The sequence below is a fragment of the Chenopodium quinoa genome, unplaced genomic scaffold, assembly GCF_001683475.1.
Source record: "Chenopodium quinoa cultivar QQ74 unplaced genomic scaffold, ASM168347v1, whole genome shotgun sequence".
NCBI lineage: Eukaryota > Viridiplantae > Streptophyta > Magnoliopsida > Caryophyllales > Amaranthaceae > Chenopodium > Chenopodium quinoa.
Window position 1 is genome coordinate 61,588 of NW_018744939.1, and position 11,695 is coordinate 73,282.

The 11,695-nt window shown below is 34.9% G+C and overlaps 1 pseudogene; it reads right to left on the reverse strand.

The window, feature by feature from the left end:
- Positions 1 to 3,431: 3,431 nt before the first annotated feature.
- LOC110706207 lies at positions 3,432 to 5,084 on the reverse strand (annotated as a pseudogene).
- Between the last annotated feature and the right edge of the window lie 6,611 nt (positions 5,085 to 11,695).

Consider the following 11,695-nt stretch of genomic DNA (forward strand, 5'->3'; position numbering starts at 1 on the left):
AGGTAGATAATACCCAAAGGTAAACTCTCCTTCTCTCTTTTCTTATTTTCCATCCCCTTAATTTTTCCCCCTCCCCTTTTGTTTTTCACCTCACACGCACACACACATGGTGGCCAACCGCCACCACCACTTCCCACCGGCCGGCCACCGCCGCCAGCAACGTCCGACAACAGCAGCTACCGGCGTGGAGGGCGATAGTAGCCCCCTCCCGTCCGTGCGGATGTGTTAAAAAAAAAAACACTATCTTTCTGTTTCTCTTTTGTTTTGAATCAATCCAACTTTGTTTAATTATTAATTTTGATGAGTTTGATGATTTCATGATGTTCTAATTATTTGTATTATGTAATTAATTTTCAGATTTGGTTTTTGAATTGAAAACCTTAAGTTTCTAAACTAATGAATATTGATGGAAATTGATAGTAGTTGATTGAAATTATTGAAATAGGTGTTTTCAAACATAATTACAGCAATTTAACAAGTCTTTATAAAGCTGGAATTTTTATATAAATGTTAGAATTATGTTTCTTGAAATGATTTTTAATTACCCATAAATTGGAGCTAGAATTAGGTGGTTTTAATTAATTTTCAGCATGTTTTAGAGGATTTAAAAGTTATTTAAAGAGTGTATATATTGCTGGAAATTTATTATGAATAGGTATTAATGTCTCTTGGTAATTTTGGATTGTATGAGATTTCCAAGTAAGTGATTTCGTGTAGTCGTATCGATTTTGAGATCATATTCGAGGTACGTTCGCGTACTTTGTTTTTTTTAAGTATATAGAAGCATGCTAAGCTTTGTTTATTTAATTCCAAGGTAGTATCATGATAGGTACTGGATGGAATTGTTGATTGGATTCATGTTGGTGAATGATTTGTGAAGTATGGATTATTTGTGGTGAATTGATGATTGGAATTAATAATGTTGGCATGTTGATTTTGAACCACACTTTTATTATTGGCATGATTGAGAGCATGTTTAATTAAACTAAATGTTTAATTTGGTTTGGATTATAAGAAGGGAATTTTATGATGGTTCATATAATTTGTATTGATGTTTTAAGCATGGGAATTGGGCTATTAAGTGTCTTAGTACACAAGAATAAAATATATATTGCGGTGCCTAAGTTCACTTAAGGTGTTCTAAACACCGAGGGATAGGATTTGCGGTGTTTTATCCGCTTAAGGTATTATTTAACGTCGAGGTAATTTAAAAAGGGTTCAACATTAAATTAAATGTGGTCACTAATAATTCAAGAATTAAATTGGTATGTTTGATTGCTTGAATGATTTACGATGATTGATTTGTTATGGATTGAGAGTCATCGCCAAGTCTAAAATATGTAAACAACGTACAGTGAAAGAGAATACGCACCAAAACTCTTGGAACGTATAGACCTCGAGTATGAACATATGGGGGGGAGTTATAGGGTTTAATATTTAACCATAGCTTCTACTTGAAGTACAGGACGCTGTATTATCCTTTATTTATTAATGTGCAAGACGTCCAGTCACTTTCATGTGGCATTTGCCTACCCGGTTAGCTCCCAATGTAGTTTACCTCAATTCATTTGGATCATGGATTTGGTGGGAAACTCGTTCGATGCGTAATCAAATTAAATAAGCAATTCATTTATATATTGGTTGGTTGTTTGGTATGTTGTATGCTTGTAACAGATGCAACAAGGTAAGTTGTGTTGTGATAGGATGAAAGCATGTTAGTGTGTACTGTTTAAGCTTATGTACTCAGCATTGATGATTGTGTGTTTGTATGTTTGTTTGCCTTGTCTTTATCTTGGCCCTACGACGACCCATTTCTAATGGCGAGTAGTGGGGACTAAGTAAAGGGCATGAGTGAAGAGCGATTCCTGTTTAGTTTCCATAAGAATATGATGTGTTTATTCGCTTTGATTATTATATATTTGCTTGTGACACTAACACAAAGGTTTTAATATTTGTTTTGGGTTTTGATAAAGGCCTACAATGGTTCCAAGTTGTAGGTTGCCTTCGTTTGACTTTGGTTTGACTTCACTTTCGTTTGATTTGACTTTTTAAAACTTGGTTTGAATGGTTTTTAAAATGAGTCTTCCGTTGTGTGTCTTTGATAATTGCCTTAACCGTTTTCACGGTGGCGGTAATGTCTTAAAATTTCCTATTTCGTATTTTTAAAAGAGTAAAACAGGTATTTTAAAGGAAAGGAATTTGTAGGGTGTTACATCAAGGTTTATGATCAACCTTTCACGCCGTGGACCGCCGATAGAGGTTCGGGTGAAGTGTTGATGTCTAGGAGCACTCGCCGGAGGAATTTTGAAAGATTGTGATCGATGAGATTGAGAGATTTAGGACCCGGTAATTATAGAAAAATAGACGGGAAAAGGATAAAAATTAAACTGTCTAAATTAGAAAGATCATCGCGCCAGCTCAGAATCATTGTATGGCGATAATCATCATCACATGGTGATGATCTGCATCGCACCACGATGCAGTTCGTCGCGATGCGATGCAAGCGTCGCCACGCGCCAGATTACGTTTTTGAGTTTAATCTAAATTAGTCTTTTTACGTCCCGGTTTATAAAAAAATCATATATTTTAATACAATTTTGAACGCATTTAGACCTTTAGAAGTTTATTTTAATCTAAAATTACTTTATGATTTTGATAATTTTTAGAAAATTGAATTGGAAAAATAAGAATGAAAATAAGAATAAAGACTAAAGCAAATGGATTGGGCTTAAGATTAAAATAAATGTAGGCTAGAAAAGTTAAAATAAATAGATTTTAAAAATAAACTTAAGTACTCCTTTATTCCAATACTAAACCTGAACCAAATGGCAATGAAAGGCTTCCCTCACCATCGGGTTTCGGTTGGGGAGACATTTTTAGGTGTCTACAACCCTCTATCTTTCTATTATAATTTTAATATATTCTTAATTTTTGTTTTATTTAAGTCGATTAAATTGCCCAAAACTATGTACCATTGTACCGGTCAAAGTGTAACATTTAAACTAACATGGAGGGATTATTTCGGATAATGGATAGGATATCCAATATTCAATATCTGACATTCCAATATCCATTATATTTTAAATATCAGATATCTGAAATTTTTAAGAACCATTATCCAAATGGGTATCAGATATCCGTTTTTTCGGATTGAATATATTGATCCTTAAAATTTTTGGATCGGATATCTAAAAACTTGAATCGGATACCCATCAGATATCTAAAAAGTTGGATCCGATGGTTTTGCAAAGTCATAATTATTCTAGTAAATTTCTTGGCCGGCCACCATAATTATGGGCTTGGTGTGCTTTGAATTCAATCACATGTTTAATTGTTCATGCCTGTGCCGCTTTGGGCTTTTGGCATGATACTAAAACAATGAAAATAGAAGTATAAAGATAAATTAGACGGAACTACGGAAGGATGGAGCAACACCTTACACCTACACAAATTTTATATAAATAAATAAAAGAATATTTAATACAATTATGTTTCTATTTGGAAAGTGCATTAAAATTCCTACAATTTTTTTCTTATTTCCCCTGCATTGGCCTCAAGCAATTGTATATTTCCGAGCTTGACCATTGCCTTGGCAAACCTTTGTCCAAACAATGCATTATTAGATGCCAAGCTAGAAACCAACTTAGAGCTTGATTTATCCCATGCTATTTCTTGGTCAATTCGTAAAATCCCTTTATTCTTCATAATTTGGTTATAATACTCGTTATCAAACACAAATGTAGTGTTTTGGTCGAGGGATGTGGTTGGGTCCAAATTTGGGTCCGATCCGCATATACTCACTCATTAGGCTAGTAGCTAATTCCTGGTCCATAGTAATGTCTAGTAAGCCGGTTCCTTGGAAATTAGTTAACCTATCTCGGAAGAAACTACAATGTGTTACACCAAGTTTATGACCACCTAAGAGCACCACCATATTAGCTAGGGTTAACCCTCGAGCTTGAAAGGCTTGTTGGGCTTAAGAGATAGTGGACGTTGGCCCAGGTAAATCCACCTCACTAATACTTGAAACTAGCCCATCACGTCGGCCTGTTGGCACATTGTATTGTTGCCCCCCTATAGGGCTATTGCATCTTGAGTAGCTAGTGTTATGATATCTGCACACGAGACGATTATAGGACATGCAATTTCTAACATGGACTTGATTTGGTGTATGAGTGTGTATTCTCGTACGGTCAAATTTGGAAAAGCATCTTTTTCGCTTTGGTTGTTGGGGGTGGAGTCTATTAGTATGGATGCATCACAACCCTGTGTATCAAAATATATAGACTAATTAGTAGAAATTAATTGTCTTAGACTATAGATAAAGGTTGATTAGCACGATATCTTTCTAGACTTCTAGCTAGTATTCAGCAGATGCAGATGGTAAGGCTCAAACTTATGACCTCAAAGTCACAAGGTGAATTTCCCATCATCTTCAGCACAAGTAATAAGAGATTGATTTATAATTGAACGTTTATAATAAGTCATTTCCTACTATAGATATAACCTATATTATGTCAAATCATGATTTAATTAAGATAACAACTATTTTAGATAAATGAAATAATAGCTTGCTATCCGTACGTCCGAAATCTGAATGAAATACTAGTATAATCTCTAGACTAGCATACAACATAAGAGTAATTAAATTAGTGTACTTACCCTAACAAAACAATCATGGAAATGCATCCGAAGTAAGGGGCAGCAGTTACTGATTGATCAACCGCGAATCGATGTTGCACAGCTTGTTGAACAATTGATTCAGCTTGAGGACATGAGGTTCCGTAGAAACCAACTCGAACTTTAGCCAATGTAAATGGGATAGAAACCATAACAAAAACTATAAAGATTTTCACTTGATTGTATTTCTCCATTTTTTCTGTGCTCTCTCTCTTATTATTCTCACAATTATATTGCATGTAGTATGTATATATAACAGAAGTCAAATTTAGGCGTTGAAATTGAAAACAGGAGAAGCTAGAAACCCCAGAACATGGGTTTTTGAAACAAATTTCGGAGTGTAGTGAAGTTTTTGTACCATTTTATTAAATCAATAGAACGCGTTGAGCGTATGATATGGCAAATTTGCGGCGCGTAAGTAATGTTTCTCTGTCAATTTGAGTGATTCAAGCATTACAGGCTTGCGGACAAAAACTATGTAACGCAAAAAGGTCAATGTTTAGAGGATATCACCGGCCATTAGAAGATATCATAAAACCAATAGATTATATCATCAAGCCTATGAAAGATATTATAAAATTAATAGAGGATATCATTCTGCGTATAAAGGATATCATTCAGCCTATAGAAGATATCATAAAACTAATAAAGGATATCATTCCGCCTTTAGATGATATTATAAAATCAATAGAGGATATCATCAAATCTATAGAGGATATTATAGAACCAATTGAGAATATGATCCAACCTATAAATGATATCATTTAGGCAATGGATGATATCATAGAACCAATAGATGATATCATAGAAAATATCATCAAGCCTATAAAATGATATCATTCAGGCAATAAATGATATTATAGATACAATAGATGATATCTTCTAGCCTATTGATGATATCATGGAATTAATAGAGGATATCATCCAACCTATAGAGGATATTATCAAGACAATAGATTATATTATAGACACAATAGATGACATCATCTAGACAATTGATGATATTATTAAAAATAATGGATGATATGATCCAACCAATGGAGGATATCATTCATTATTTGTTTGATATCATTTAAACAATTAGTCATATTATCCACAACTTTTTTTTTTATTTTAAAATAAATAAAGAAAAGCAAGCTAGTAGTAGTATTAGGGGTCGTTTGGTTGAATGTGGGAAATACAAATTCTTTGGAAATTTATATTTCCATATTGTTAAGATTCCTAAGAAATGCCAAATTGTGTTTGATTAACCATGAAAAGTGGAAAATCTCACATTCTCACTTACATAAGTAATTAAATTCCTTCATTTTGCAAGAAGTGAAACTTCATAGGAATTTCTACTTTCCATGAATTTATTAACCAAACAATACAAAAGAAAATTAATTCATAGGATTTTCAACCCCTTTTGTTTTTTTTTTCTTTTTTTGAACCAAACCACATCTTAATTAGGATATATCATCTAGACATTTAATACACACTAACACTAATCATCTATGTATTCTTTTTTCAACTAAATCAAATTTAAATTAAATTGTAAAAAAAAATATAGAAAAATAAATCAACAATCAAATTGGTGGAATATCCAATCATCCACCATTAACAATTTCATGTGGAAAACGCACTGCTACAAACTTACTCATCAAAACATGATTTCGAACATTCCGTAATATCATCACCATGAAAATTTCTATGACTCATCTTTCTGAACTAGTTTGATCGGAACGAATGGAATTTTTGCAACGACTTTACCATCGATCAAACAATGAATTAAGTATCCGAAAACCATGAACAATACAAGCGCAACAACAGCACCAGATTTGAATTTGAAAACTGAGAGATCTCGGCTTGCGTCTTTGAGACTTGTTTCGACTCGATCTTTCTTCTTGGTTTTGTTCTTTGATATTGAATCTTGAGTTTTCATGGTTTTGAGAAGTGAACTATAAAAGGGGTACTAAACTATCCCAATTATTGCAAATTGGGTACTCAACTATCAGAAGTTGCAAATTGGGTACTAAAATATGGGATAGTAATTGCCGGAGAGAATATCCGGCCACTTTACCTGTTCTAACCAGTATTAACTGGTTTTAGCTAAAAAAAAAAATTAATCAAGTTGGAAAAACAGAGCAATGATGAATGTGCATTAGAAAAACAGAGGATCAAAATCTTGGCACTAAGATTGGAAAAGATAATTTTTCTAAAGAAAAGACTACATTGGCAGTAATAAAAGATAAGAATATCTCTCGATTTCCTCTTAATCCGTATAATAGGAAATTGATACCTTTTGGGAATAAAATATTTAAGAAAAAAGATTCTCAAAATTCTCGTGTTTCCTTTTCTAAGTCGGGTGCTCATATAGGGAAGGAAAATTTGATAGAAAATGCTTCCTCTACCCCTTTAGGGCTGCGCAAACAAAGTGAAGAAATCTCCCCCATTTCTGAAAATTTTGTGATACCAAATCATGACCTTGAATGTGCCAATCACTCTCGAGGTCCGTATTCCTCCGATGTTCGAAACATTCATGGACAGCCCGATGGAGGGCCCAGTGATGACGACAGTTCATCCATTGGCGAACAAAGTGGAGCTCCAAGTGACTTCATTCCTCCCTCCGGAACACAATCCTCCGGACTTGATGGCTACGTTGCAGCTTCCCCTGAAGACGGATGGACCGATGCCAGCTCTGAGACAGGAGTTTGTGAGACTTTTGCCTAACATTCCTTTGAATGTGTATGATATGTATCCAAATTTTCCTAGCTTTAATATGTCTATTAAAGCTCTCTTATTTTGCAAAAAATTCAGACAAGAAGATTATGGAGCAAGCAAATATGCCTAACATAAATCAGAGGCTCCTCTTTAAGTCTTTATATTTTGTTCTGTTGCTTTACTCCTGATGTTGTAACAGCTAGAAATTTAAAAGACTGTTGCACTTGTGATTTTGGTTGTTCTAAATATTGCCTAACACTTATTGTACTTAATCTCAGTCTTCAAGGTATGAAAAAAAGATAAAAAAAAATTTGCTATTAAAAGCTTCATTGTTCCCGTAACCGGCTACAATAGGTAAAAACAAGTTGAGTACAAAGTTTAGTACTCTTCTTGCAACAAGTGAAAGTTGAGTACCCAATCTGCAACAAATGGAATAGTTTAGTACCCACTTTTAAAGTTCACTCTGGTTTTGAGTTTTTTTTGGAGGATTTATCAATGGCGGATTTGTAGGAATTGGTTCGGTAGATTAGAAGGTAAGAGATTGCTTCGCATATTATTGCGGTGTAGATCGATCCGACACGATTAAATTATCAGAGTATTTGAATGAAGATAGAAATTAGGTTGCCATTCATGTATGGTTGGGTGGTCTCACCAATGTTTGCCTCACCCAAATCCTTTGTGTTATTTATATGCTTAATTTGACTATATTTTTTCCTAATATATAAAAAAAAATATATGTTGTCATGTAATATATTTTTAGACAATTTTTTATATATTGATTATATTAATCTTTTATACTACCTAATAATATAATTATATATGTTAATGGTCAAAGTTGAGTATTGGAATGTGTGTTATTTAAAGTGTTCCGAATCTTTCGATTATTATGAAACAGAGAAAGTAGTACAATAGTATTTACTATGTCTCGTAAAGTTAATCCGTTAGAGCAATCACATTTACTTTAAAACTAGGTTAAAGCTCGTGCAATGCAGGGGTCTTATTAATAATTAAATTAACATTGGATATTCTATAACACTTCTTAATAAATAATTATCATAATACTCTATGTATATGGAGCATTCAAACTTAATTGTTTTAGAATTTTATTTTATAACTTAATGTTAATATATCACTTATAATTTATCTTATAACTTAATGTTAATATATCACTGAAAGTTTGTTGTTTTATACAATAAATTATTGTTAATATATCATTCAAAGAATTTTTTTTATTTTATAAATCAATCTTAATAATATATCATTCGAAACATACTGTTTATTTTTTTTTTTAAAAAAAGAAAAAAAAAACCTTATTAATATATCATTTTATTGGAGTTGATCATATAATCTTCAGACTCAATATTTATTCTTTTTTGGTGGCCTTAAAGTATCTATATTTTTAAATTTGCAATAGATTAATCACTGCGTATTAGAAAAACAAAATTTCTAATGTTTTTTTTTTATCAAATAAACTTTTATTAAAACTATTTTTTCTTATACTAATAAATTTCAATACTTAATTTGCATTTATTTGTTCTCATACTAATAAAATTCAATACTTAATTTGCATTTATTTGTGAAAAATAAATTTCTTTATAGTAATGGCTAAAATGTGCACATAAATCTCATCGTATTTAAATTTGTATATTATAAAGCAAAACTAGTGAATTCATTTTATGTTGTGAAAAATTGAAACATGTGAGGGTAGGTGAACAAGGGAAAATTAGGTCGTTACTAATTCCCTAATCAAAACAAATTTATAACCTAAACAAGACACTAAGCAAGTATAGTGGCAAGTATAGGGTCGAACCCAAGGGACGGTTAAGCACCACAATTGCTACCACTAATTAAGCTAGTTCGTAATGAGGAGAAATTATTAAACTAACACTAAAAAGCAGTGAAATCACGAGGGAAATTTCATAAAGCAAACGCTAAAGGGAATGGGTGGACATAGAATCCACTTAAACATGCATAGGAATAAAACCGAATTGATCGTAAACTAAGTACACTTAAATGCCGAAATAAAGCCCAATCCAGTCACCTATCAGGATTAAAAGGTTTCTCCTAACATAGAAACTACTCTATCGCACTAGAATCATATACAAGGAGGTAACATTAAGCACAAATTGACAATATTGAGCTTAGCAAGGTCTGCTATCACATCATCAAGCATCCACCCAACTTCAATTCACAAAAAACATCCACTTTGCAAGAAAATTGAATAGCATCTGTTGGGTTTCGTAGCGTCCAAAGCTATGCGAAAGAAAAACCCGCCCAAGACCCGCCCATTAATTAAAGCAACTAAACATGTAATCACATAATTAAAAACATAAGAGAGAGAAAGAGAAAAGACATTCTTACCCTTGACGCGTGCTTTGCTCAATTAACGAGCTCTTACTTCAAAGCTCGAGCCACGCAAGTGCAACGGCCTCCTACGGCTCGCACTCTCGACCCAACCCGAATGGTCTTAATCTCGAAGGTTAGTCGGGACTTGACCAAATAAAAATAGAGTATTACGAACTTAAAGGTTTTCTCACTAATGATGAGATGCCTTATTGAGTTCAACTCAAGTGATTTTTCCCAAACCCAAAACTTGGGTATTTATAGGGAATGAAGACTGGATCTCCCTTCTCCATCAATGTGGGAAATTTGCATTTTTCCTCTATTTTATTTTAATCAAAAACAAAATAAAAATGCAAGGCAATCAACAAGCTCCAAGTGTCGCATGGAGGGAGAAAGTAGGTGAGGACCACCAAAGGGGGGGACCAAATCACCTTGCTCCCCAAGCCACACACAAACCCCTTGGTCCCTTCCTATTGACCGGCGAACCATGCCACATGGCTGGCTGGTAGCCTGCCTTGACTGCCAAAGCTGCCAGCTAGCGCCTAGCAACAAGGCTGGGTAGCCCAGCCAGCCAGCACGTATGTGATGCTGCTGTTGCTGCTGCTAGGCGCTGCTACGCTAGCACGCACGCATAACCCAGCATGCCTAGCACGCTGCTGCTATGCGATGCTGCTGCTTGGTGCGAGGCTACGAAGAGCTGGAACGCACGCACAACATGCTGCGATGGCTGGCTCTGCTTGGCTAACAAGCACGCACAGCCACACACACACATGGCTTGCGATGCTGTGTTGCGATGTGCAATGCCCATTATGTTGCGATGCTCATGCTAGGTGCGTGCAATGCTTGCGGCTAGGTGCATGGCCCAGCACACTAGCACGCTAACATGCGCTAGCTGCTAACATGCTTTCGGCCAACAACACCAGCCATGCTAACATGCTTGGCCTAGTACATAATGTATTCTAGGCTTGCGACATGCTTTGCGGTGTGCATGGTAGCTTAGGCTAGCCTAGCACTCGAATGGCTAGGCCAATGCGAGGTTACGGCCTAGCTCGAATTTGTCGCTTGTTGAATCTACGTCTCGTCGAATTCTAAATTCGACTCGAGTTGCGACGCTCGGTCTTGACTCTATAAGCTCGATATCCGACGTTTTTGTTCGTAATACTCTAATGACTCATCTAATCCTTCGAATCGATTCGTCATTTCGAATCGGTTATTCTATAGGGGTGCGACTCGAAGGGTTCAGTCAAGATTATGCCATAATATTAATTATGCATTAATATTACTGATCGGAAGCGGCCTCCACCTAGGCATTCCGATCACTTGACCTCACTGAAAAATTAGCTTTCTAATAATTCCGAACCCTCTATCGGAATAATACACTTGTTGGAAGGACACCATTCCTTTTAATCTCCCACTTGTCCTTTCGGACAAGAGTGCAATTAGTGTATAGCCCATTTTCTATGGCACTTAATTTCTCTTCGTGAACTATAAGGTAAGGTTCTTCGTCATCCTTATTACGTCAACAAGTGTTTCTCGATTCTCAAGTTCGACTGTCAATAAGTAGATGATTTCTAAAATCCATCCGAGCACGGCCCTGCATTTTCACAGTCTCACTCTTCGAGAGGCATTGTAAACAACAAAGACATATTCCCTATTGTTTATAGGTGGACATTCCCAGTCTTGTATTGTTAGCTTCCCTTACTAAGAAGACCTAGTCGCCCGAGTGTTGCCATTATAATCCCCATTTACGGGCAGACGTTTGACAATATCAAAACGACTAGTAATGAAACAAGAGAACTTACTATACTCATGGTCGAGGAAAAAGGATCCGATAGCTATAATGAGAAATGTACTTATGACGGTTTTTAAATATCTTAAAGTACTCTCATAGGTCGATCTAGTACAGTTCCAAACTAGTATTTATGCAAATGATTTATGACAATCATGTCCTCGTAGCACAAGACACGGTGCT